This window comes from Cryptotermes secundus, unplaced genomic scaffold (genome assembly GCF_002891405.2).
Source record: "Cryptotermes secundus unplaced genomic scaffold, Csec_1.0 scaffold88, whole genome shotgun sequence".
In the NCBI taxonomy this organism is placed as follows: Eukaryota; Metazoa; Arthropoda; class Insecta; order Blattodea; family Kalotermitidae; genus Cryptotermes; species Cryptotermes secundus.
Window position 1 is genome coordinate 1,981,746 of NW_019724585.1, and position 11,113 is coordinate 1,992,858.

The following is an 11,113-nucleotide window of genomic DNA, read 5'->3' on the forward strand; positions in this document are numbered from 1 at the left end:
AGTACTCGTTTTTAACTGTACGTAAACAGGATGCAACGTTGCAAAATTTCTGAGAATGTCTGCAATTCCGAGTAGGTGCCAAATCTAGTGACCGCGAGATCTAAGATTTGTGGCACGTTTTTGACATCTGGAACACTGGGACACTGGGTTCAAATTCCATTCGGGGCATAGAGACATATCCTCTTTTTCATTTTCCTGTGTTTATGTAGGTACAAACCTTACAATGAGCCAATAAGCACTCAGGGAATCCTGCCGAACTTATACGGGATTCATAGTTTCAGAAGAAATTTCTGAATTCCAAGTGGCCAGAGGACTTAATTTGTAGAGCTGAAGGAAGCAGAACTGAGGGAGGACTTGTTACATAATGGACAACTTCGTGATTATATATACAGAGTGATTCAGAAAGATGGACACAATTTCAATTGACTATATTTCCTGAACTGTATGTTGCGTTTGAATTCTGTAAAGTACATTTGAAAGAGGATGTTGCAAAGTTTCTAGTACTACCGCTAGTGCCCTCCATCACTGCGTCCCGGGCCGATCGCGTGTATCGGAGGAGAGCGTGGAGTGCATTCGAGTGAACTTTGAGCGCAGCCCAATGAAGTCAACCCGTAGTGCTAGTAGAGAACTTGGACTATCGCAAACAACTGTGTGGCGTGTACCACCTCTTCCCACAAATTTGAATGACCTAAGAAACTGTATCACAGCTGCGGTGAACTCAGTGACGCAAGATATTTGTCATCGAGTGTAGGATGAATTCAGCTACCGTCTAGATGTTATCCGTGCAGCCGGAGGAGGGGGGGGCACATTGAACATCTATAAACTTCCATGTATGTATAATCAAGTGTAATTTACAGAATTCAAATGCAACATATAATTCAGGAAATATAGCTAATTGAAATTGTGTCCATCTTTCTGAATCACCCTGTATATGTATCAGCTAACACTGATCGGGATTTGATCTCTAGGACACTACGATGGGCTGACTATAGCGTGGGGCAATAAATGTATACAGAATTTCGGTGGAGAAACATATTCGAAAAAGCCACTTAGAAGACCGAGAAGATAATAGGACAAACATTAATTTGCATCATGGGCAAATTCATAACAATGGTGGGAGGTGCATGAAACTAGCGACAGAATGTTTCCAGTTGCAGGCACTGAACCTTCTGTTAAATCATACACCGATTGTTGTTCTTGAATGGTCAGAGTTATGGAATTCTTATATATATGACTGATAGACGGGAGACCTGAATGACAGTATTCGTGGCTTTCCTCAGTTGCTCTAGGAGAATGCTTAAATAGAAACTTAAGTTAGACCTCGATCGCTTGTGTCCACGTCCCTTCCAATTCCTGATTCACAATTATTTTCCTACTGTCCTTACATAATAAGTGTATTTGAGAACTTGAAAAATAATGACAGTTTTATTACGCAGCAATGTCTCCAGCGTTGTTCAGTGAATCATGCTAGTGTTAAAAAAGGGGTAAAGCTATCCTTGTAACAGGCCGTGGAGGCTCGTAGGTTTGTGAGACTTCGAGGCTTCCATATTTTCTAGATAATAGGCTCGCAGTTGGCGGTGAGGTTGTGAGACTTACGCGCCGGCCTTCCTTTATCCTCGGGAAGATTCCTGGTACTCATTTCTTTTAGAGACTGACTCGACCCCAGGGCCATAGTGCAGCTGGAAGGATTAGATCAATTTAAAACATCTAATGATTACATCGGGAATAGAACCCATGACCTTCCGGTTTGTAGCATAGTGCCTCAACCAGCTACGCTACCGCGTTCCCCCCAATAAAGATAGTGCCACACATACTAAGTGACACTAGTGCTGTACATTGACAGTAGTCTTTCGCGTTAAGTGACACTAATTGTTATACATACGTTGCTTTTTGTCCATTGAATAGAGTTGGATTTATGCTTTGAATGATACTAATTTTGTCACAGTTTGCAATAATGTTGAAGAAAATAGGACGGTGTCTTAGTATGTGGAGGCCTCGAATGATAATATTTATAACGGAGAAAACGGAATCGATCAAACAGTACTCTGTAGTAACGATGCTTGTATTTCAAAAGCGCGTCTCGCTATTATATTCAAACGAAGGATTCTGAAAGTAATAAGCTCTGTGGAAGAAATGCGGTGATCAGCGCACGCTGCCTTTGAGCTATGTGCTCTACTTTCATGCACGCTTATTTGTAAGCCATGTAGGCCTACTTCAAGTTTCTTGTAATGAAATGCACTTGTAGAGTCTCAAAGCTGAAGAGCTCACGGTACTAGAATGTAAAAAAAAAGAAAATCTTCACGGAAATTTAATTATAGTACACTCACAGCCGCAAATATTCATTTCCAAATTTTCCTCCTGTAGCATATAAAAATAGAAAATAAATTCAGTGACAGCAACTACGCAACTTGTGCAGAGGTTCCTCTTTATAATAATACAAATAAATAGAAGCAACATAAATTGGAGTGGCAGAAAATGAAGCATTAGGCGTTTCTTTCCTTAACTGTTATCTGTTAAAATTTCATTCAGTGACAAAAGACATGAATACTTCAGAACCCTTATATATACAAATCAGCTGTTTCGAGTTTAACACATGGTCCATTCTGTTACAGGCCTACTTTAAGATAGAAGTTGGCTTCAAAATTATTTTTGTTCCGTCCGTCATTCGGCGGTAGATCTTAAATGCATGCTCGACATTTACATCAGCGAACTGAATTTGGTTTCTTGTTCCTCTGATGAAATAACAACTGAAGCTCGCAGTCTCCATGCGTCACGGGTTCACAACTTAGCCTATGCCTTGGAACAATATAATAATCTGTCCAGAACCTGTTCACATTTAAGTCTAGTTACATACTCTATAAGTCCTCGCCTGACATTCAAATGACGTTAAACAGTTCTGATCACGGTGGTCGTGTGGTCGAAAGCATGAACTGTCTTCACTCGCTCGGAAGCTGGGATCTTGGGTTCGAAACGCATTGAAGGCATCATTGTCGGTATTGTGTCTATTTATTGTGTTTGTGTTGTTCTGTCTGTAGGTAGAGACCTTGCAACTGGCTGATCCCCCGTCGAAGGAGTCCTATCTGTGTATAGGATTAAGAAACTGAAAAAGCGGCCAAGGCCCAACAAAGGCCTGTAGAACCATAATAATAATAAACATACTACAGCAATAAAATATTCTTTAACGTAATAATTATAATTTTTACTAGACAACTCTCGGATATGAGAAATATTGCTTGAGAAATATTTTTTATTTGCAAAATCTACCACTTCATAAGTCATATTCTTTTGTAACTTATCTCATAAATGAATGAATTAAATGTTTTTAAGACAGACTGCTTTCATGCGATCTCTCCACACGATACATCGTCTCCCCCCCCCCAAAGCAAATAAATAATAGCTTTTTCCGACTCGCCAAACAGATGTTGAAACCACCAGTCAGTGCCTACTAAGAGTAGGTCATATTTCCATAACTGCGCATGTGCCTAATCTTTATTGCCAAGGAGAGAATAGGAGCCCTGAGAAGATTGGTATAATTGCATCCAAATGCAGTGCCGTCATGCAGAAGCATTGCTCGTGTGAGATTCGTATGAAGAAATGCTTGGATGAAAATCTGAAGTTTGGAATGTAATTTTTATGCATCATTTGCAGTAAGCGCAATTCACAATGTGAAACGGTATCCGTCATGTAAGATTTGAGGCTTTCACGGCGGTGACTATGAAGAAAGCAGTCTTCTGGGATTTGGCACCGTGTATATGTACACGGTGCCAAATCCCAGAAGACTGCTTTCTTCATGGTATCCGTTATGTCCGAAATTACTTTAAAGATTTCGATAAAATTTAATATTTGTTTTGAACACAAATTTCTAGAGCGAATTTTATTTTCTTTCGATTATTATTAATATAACTGTTACTAAAGATTGACCTAAATTAGAACTTTAATGAATTTTCTTAAAACTGGTCGCCGCGTATGAATGCTAGACAGGGTGTAATCCTAAATGTATACATACAGTTAAGAACATTCTTTTCTTTCGAACAGTGCTTGATAATGTAAAAAATTGTTCCCGTGCTTAAGTAATTAAGCACTACGCCATAAAGACGTATAGGGAGTGGCTGTATAAATCTCTTTTTCTGACCTCGGCACCAGTTGGAGGTGACTGGTTAGCTTCACGCCAAGGTTTGCTTTATTCCCGGGAAAGGAATCCCCGGTACCGAATGGATAGGGGGCTGGGTGAGCCCCATATTCGGTCTGGAAGACATGAAAAAGTGAAAATTCTTGACCATACTGGGACTCGAACTCCGACCCCTCGGTCGTCCAGCCAGTAGCCAGTCACTATACCGACTGCGTGTAACCAGAGAAGGGAATTGTTTCTTTCGAAGGTTCAGCATATCTCATGAATTTGGGCCCATTCAGAGCAATGGGCAGCTGAGTAAGAGAAATTACAAAATGTATTTGGTAAAAATTGAGTTGTAATGTCGAAATGCTGGCATCTGTGGAGTCTATGTCAGTATCTGTTTATTATCCGAGGGCCAAATCGCTCAGCTACTGATTGTTATATTTGGTCGAGTTGAGACCGAAAGAACTTCACATATCTCTGTTATGAAGTGGCGAATTAGACAATATTCTTTATAATTCAATGCTGACAGTTGAAGAAAAATGCTAGACGTTTTAAATTAATTTTCTTTTTTGAAAAAAAAAAACTTTCTAGAAGGAATCCTCGCGTAGCAGTTTCGTTATTATAGCAAGTTAATTTTTCTCGGTATACATGTAACTACTTTATGGAACACTTCATGTGATTGGGGGACACGCGGTAGCGTAGTTGGTTCAGGCACTATGCTACAAGCCGGAAAGTCGCAGGTTCGAATACCGGTGAAGTTGTTGGATTTTTCAATTTACCTAATCCTTCCAGCCGCTCTATGGCCCTGGCGTCGACTCAGCCTGTAACAGAAAAGAGTATCAGAAATCTTCCTGAGGGTAAAGAGCTGCCGGTGCGTAAAGCTGACAACCTCACCGCCTCCTGTGAGCCGATTGTCTAGAAAATGTGGGAGCCTCGACTTCTCACAACCCTATGGTCCTTTACGGTCTCTTACAGGGGTAGCTTTCCTTCATATTATCGGCCTTAGCTATTTTAACGAAAATTAAAATTTACAATTTCCAGTTGTAATTGCAAAGATCTTTATGCTGTTTGTATTACATTTTCCTCGACTGATCAAACATAAAACCATATCCGACGGATAATGGCGGTTAATATCTTATTTTTTGTTACTGCATATTCATATGTACCTTCGAAGATTCGTTCTTTTGTGAAGCTTAGAATAAAACGTAGTAATATTTGCTCACCTAACTGCAAACCCGTGACCCCGGCACATGTTAGCAAGAAACACGATTGTTGCATATCAGATGAAATTTGACTTCTGCATTGTAATATCTGCTGAAAGCAACTCAACTTTATGTGGACAAAATCTTCTCGGGCTATCAGCTGTGCCAATTGGTTAAAAATTACGGATGTTTCAGCTACCATCCTTGTTCCTATCAGAGCCTGATGATAGGGACATGTATACTGGAGGTGTCTAGTTCAAACCTCTATCCGGTCACCTACAACTTTGACTGCGCTTCTTTCTGCTTTTCCTCAGCCTGTCCAGTCAGTTACCTGGAGACTACCAATGTTAAGCCACAACCCCTTCCTTCCGAATCCTTTACAATTCATCACTGAGTCATCCCCCTGTCCGACCCTGTATAATCTAGTCAATAAGAGCGCCATTAACTACCCACAACAGTTATTCTCGAGCGAATATAATGTTCATCTTCCAAGAATAAGAAGATTTATAGCACACCCCTGCCTCCCTATTTTTGAGGGTGCAGAGATTGAGCTCCTCAACCCTCCTGCAGCCACACCAAACATGTTGAAAAGAGAATAAATTACAGTAATGCGAAATCTGTAGTTCTCACTATAGTGACTGCGAAATGCCGTGTAGTCTCCCTAACATACATGAGGCTGAGTGGACCCTGTTCCAGACCCACTACTTCTCAGAAAATCTGGTAACACCGGGAATCGAACCCGGGACCTCTGGATCTGTAGCCAGGAACTCTGACCACTAGACCACAGGGGCGATTTATAATAGCATAGTGTGACGTGCTGGCGCAACAGGAAGTAGGGGTCACTTGAACTCTGCGTTTCCACGAGTGACGTCACATACCCCTACTCTTCCCATCATTACGCAACGCTCGGTAAACACCCCTCTAGTCTGTGACGTCACGCAACAGGCGAGTCAGTGCAGCGGATATTGCTAGGCAATGCGTAGGTAGAAACACCTGAGAACAATACCTGATATCTGTTGCCGAGCAGCAATGTGTTCTCTATGTTGTCCGTGCCGAGCCTAAATAAGGAGCAGCGAATACTATTCAGTAGTAGTGAGTACTGAGTTACGAGTCGAGTTGTATCGAGTGAATGACAGTGACCAGAGGAGAAGTAATTGTGATACTGCCAATGGCAGTAATTGAGAAATTGTGAATTGTATAACTGTAAGCGCTAGTGGAGTAAATTCGCTATATCCAAAACGGCGTGAAGTTATTTGTCGCGTTACCAACACCCAACACGTGACAATAGTTATAGTGGTGCAGTTTTAGCTACCTTTTTTCAGTTATATTTGCTACATGGCATAAAATGGTAGGGTCGATTAATCATACAGAAATTGGAAAGCAAAAGATCGTGGCTTGTTCCCAGTGCAGTTTCAGTATTTCTCCGGGTGTCTAAGGATCACAGAGCTGTCTGTAATTAAAATCGTTCGATTTCGGAGCAAATATTAGAATAATAAGTAGGAAAGCTAATCGCTTAAATTCGATGCCGGTTCATTATATCTGACATGGTGGAAATGCCATTAAATAATGGCGAAAAGACAGATTTATGGCGGTATAACCTACTTGCATGCAGTGGAACAAATATCACTGCATAATTCAATAAGCGTGGTGGCATAACCAATATATTTGATAATGGGGAAATACACTCTCACAATTCATGTCAAGGTAAATTTAGCTTTTACATTTAAGTTTAATTAGTTCCGTGTGATAAAGGTAGTGAAACCCCCCTTGCAACTTGTTCAATTTCTAACCGATTAAATAACGATTGGCTATTTTCAAAGTGGTTTCACATACATGAAACTTGTAAGCTTAGTATCAGTGTGGACTAATGCCGTTACTCTTGGAGATTCTGAGTTCTTTTACCATTTGGTATCTTAACAATTGTAAAATTTAAGAGCTACCTACAGAAATATCTGTTTAAAAATTACAATATTAAAAATTAATATAACATTTATATTATAGGTCATTCTTGTCGCAAACAAAACAGGCTTTGTTAATTTCCAGTTACAAATTTTTGCAATTTTCACAAGGAAGTCAACTCAGCAGCAAGATTCTGCAGTGTCAATAATACGACATCCTGTGACGTAACAGCGAATATTTTGAACACGTAAAACTCGGTCCTAAGATGGATAGCTATTAACTGGTAACTAATAACTTTATTAGGTAGGGTCTTCCCTGGAAAGTCTGAAGTTAATTAATTGGTTAAGAAAATCCACTGCTTTAATGGAACGTGAAAGATCATTGTGTATTAAAAATACGCCATTTAAGTTCATTTCTTTTTTGTTATTCCTGTAACAAGCGGCGGAGGCCTATAGGATTGTGAGACGTCGAGGCTCTCCCAGTCTCTAAACAATCGGCTCACAGATGGCGGTGAGTTCAGCCTTACGCACCGGCCGTCCTTTAACCCCAGGAAGATTCTTGGTACTAATTTCTGTTAAGAGGCTGAGTCGACCCCAGAATCATAATGCGACTGGAAGAATTATATCAATTGAAAATCCAATGACCTTAACGGGAATCGAACACGCGACTTTCCGGCTTGTAGCATAGTGCCTCGATCAACTACGTTACCGCGTGCCCCCATTTAACCCCATTGCAGATTCACGCCCTATTTATTTAAGGTTATTTTTAATGTTTTTCTTCTTTCTACGCCTGGAGTTCCATCGGGTACACTTCTGTTATTGTTTTGTTCTTTGTTTCTTCATCTCATTTAGGGACATGGTTTTCCTCCAAAACGCGACGCATCTTTGTTGTCACTGTACCATACATGTTCTCATAATCCGTAAAATTATATGACACATGGGCAGATATACCGTGATAAGCCGATCGCTATGCCTAAGCTCTACTCGATCATTGGTACCTTCGGTCTGAACTTCATTCGAGGCATGGATATGTACGGCTTTGTAAATAGGCTTGAAAATCCCATCTGGGCCAATCTGCATTACCTAACTCCTTGGAGCCCAGCCCTTCTTGAAAAGATACCAGTCGCTTAGCTACTCAAGAATTCCCTAATGTTTTACGTAATCGGAAGATTTATAGCAATGTTCACCTTGCTCCCTATTTTGAGCCAAATGCATGGAGTCCGTAACCCCCCAAAGTTCTTCTCTGAGATCTGTCTTAATACTATCCCCTCACTTTCGTGTAGGTTTTCCTGGTGGTCTCTTTCCTATGGTCAGCCTGCTTTTACAGTATGAACTATAAATAGGATGAGACATTTGAGAGCTAAAGGAGATATCAAACTCGAATGGAACAAAAAGGAAAAGTGAGATAGAGTATAAAAAGACATTTCGATCTTTGTATGCGCACGAATGAAACAGGAGTGTGGACATTGTGTCTTTGCGAACAAGGCTATGGAACAGCATTACTAGATCATCAAACGAAGTAATTATTTTAATGTTGAGGTAGCCGTTCCCGATGCTGAGATTAGTTCTTGTAAACTTTACCCAAGAGACGGTGTCAGGAATTCGCATAATGGTATGTGATTTTAAGGGCTTCACTTTCCTGTAAGAACCAACGCGCGTTTCCCAGATACCAGGTTATCTGGTGCATCCCGTCTGGAAAGTGGTTTGCCCACTGTTTCCAAGTTGTTTGGTGCTCAGCCCTCAGCTCTCTCGAAGCGTTAATGGTTCCTTCTCCTCACAGAAGGTATTGGTGAAGCTGACAGTCGTCGTCATCGTCAACATTATAATCATCCTCATATCATCCTCCTCCTCCTCATCATTATCATCGTCATCTTCAGCATGAATTGCATTTTACTTGCTGGTATTTTTCATTCCCTAAGGCCGATTGTTTAAGGAATCGCGATAGCTCGGTAAGTATAGTAACTAGGCTACAGGATGGACGATGGAAGAATCATGGTTCGATTCTCGGCACAGGCAAGAGATGCTCTTTTCTTCGCAGCGTCCAGACCGGCTTTGGAACCCATTCAGCTTTCGGTCACATGGATACCGGGGGTTCTTATCTCAGAGTAAAGGGACAGGAAAGTGAAGCTGATTAGTCACATTTGTTGTGATTATGAACTACATGGAATTATAGTTATTTATTTTCATATCTCATAAATATATTTAATAAGTTAGTGTATCTGAAATGTTTAAGAAAACGGAAGGCTAATTGGATTGGTAATATCTTACGCGGTAACTGCCTTGTAAAAGAAGTTATTGAAGGAAAGATAGAGGGGCGGATAGAGGTGGCCAGAAGACGAGGAAGAAGATGTAAGAAGATGCTGGATGACCTTGGAGACAGAAGAGGATACTGTCATTTGAAGGAGAAAGCTCTAGATCGCATGAAATGGAGGAATTGTTTTGGAAGAGACTGTGGACCTGTCGTCTTGACAGATTACTGATGAATGAATCTGAAATATTATACACAATTCCCTGCTTTCTATGAAAACGTACGGTCTCTAGAGAGGGGCACCTGATCACTTCACTCAAAATTTTTACGGAGTTCCTGCATTAATAGTGACAGCAGAAGAGGTGCCTATTTGATAATCTGTTGTCAGGGCGCGGTTTATCACCACTGGGTAGCTGAAGATACACACGAACAGATGAACAGTTGTGTGGGAGGAGCTGGTTTCTTCACTTGAGATACTGCCCAGTAGGCTGCATTTCTCTGTTGCTGCTTGTGCCATTCGTCACAGAGCACTTCGAATTTCGCCCAGGGGCAATCATACCTTGTTTGCCCTATACGTTCGTATCAACTCGTATTGTAGAATGATTCCGAATGATGAATTAGATAAAAAGTAAAGCTATCCTTGTAACAGGCCGTGGAGGCCCATAGGGTTGTGAGACGTCGAGGCTCCCACATTTTTTAGACAATCGGCTTACAGACGGCGGTGAGGTTGTCAGCCTTACACGCCGGCCTCACTTTACCCCCCAGAAAGATTCCTGGCGCACATTTTTTGTTAGAGTTTGAGTCGACCCAAGCCCATAGCGCGGCTGGAAGAATTAGGTCAATTAAAAATTCAAGAACCTCATCGGGACTCGAACCTGCGACCTTCCGGCTTGTAGAATAGTGCCTCAACCAACTGTTCAACCGCGTGCCCTTGATGAATTGGATAGAAAATGGAATTCGGCGGTCGTGGCCTACCGTAAGGTAGGTGAATACCTCAGTGAAATGATGGATTGCCTGGCTACTAGGCCGACACTTTTGGTTGCCAAGATGGTTGCATGATTAACAAGTCACGTCCATTACATGTATTGCCTGAATGCAATTGTATTTGTGTCCATAAAGTATAGTACACGTATTTATTGTAAGTGAAGTAGGTGATCACTGTTTATTGTGATATTGCAGCTTCATATTATAATGAATAGGGCCACACGCCCGCCCCATTCCGTGTTGCTGAATCAGACGTGCAGTGACACTTCCGTCATGCACCGCTTCAAACAGGCAGCGGTTCCTAGATAACCAGCTACTCTTGTTGCACTTCTTGTTTCCAAGCAACAGCGACAACAGTCTGTGCTGTACCGCGTTGCCTAAGCTTCACTAATGCTCAGAGCAGCAAACTCAACCAGCATGACCTGCGAGAACCGCGAACGTGCAAATATGTCCTTTCATTTGTGCCCAAATTGGCTCTATAGCACTGTGTTGTCTAAAACATTTCTGAGGTGTACGTCATACTTCGAAGAGGCAGCCTTGCTTGAGGAAAGTTCTACGTGTCCAACGAGATCCCTTGTAGCGACATTGTTCGCGTACTGCAAAGAGAACAAAGTCACTTTCTAACAGCAACGTACTGTTGTACGTCAACCATCTGATGACAGCGATA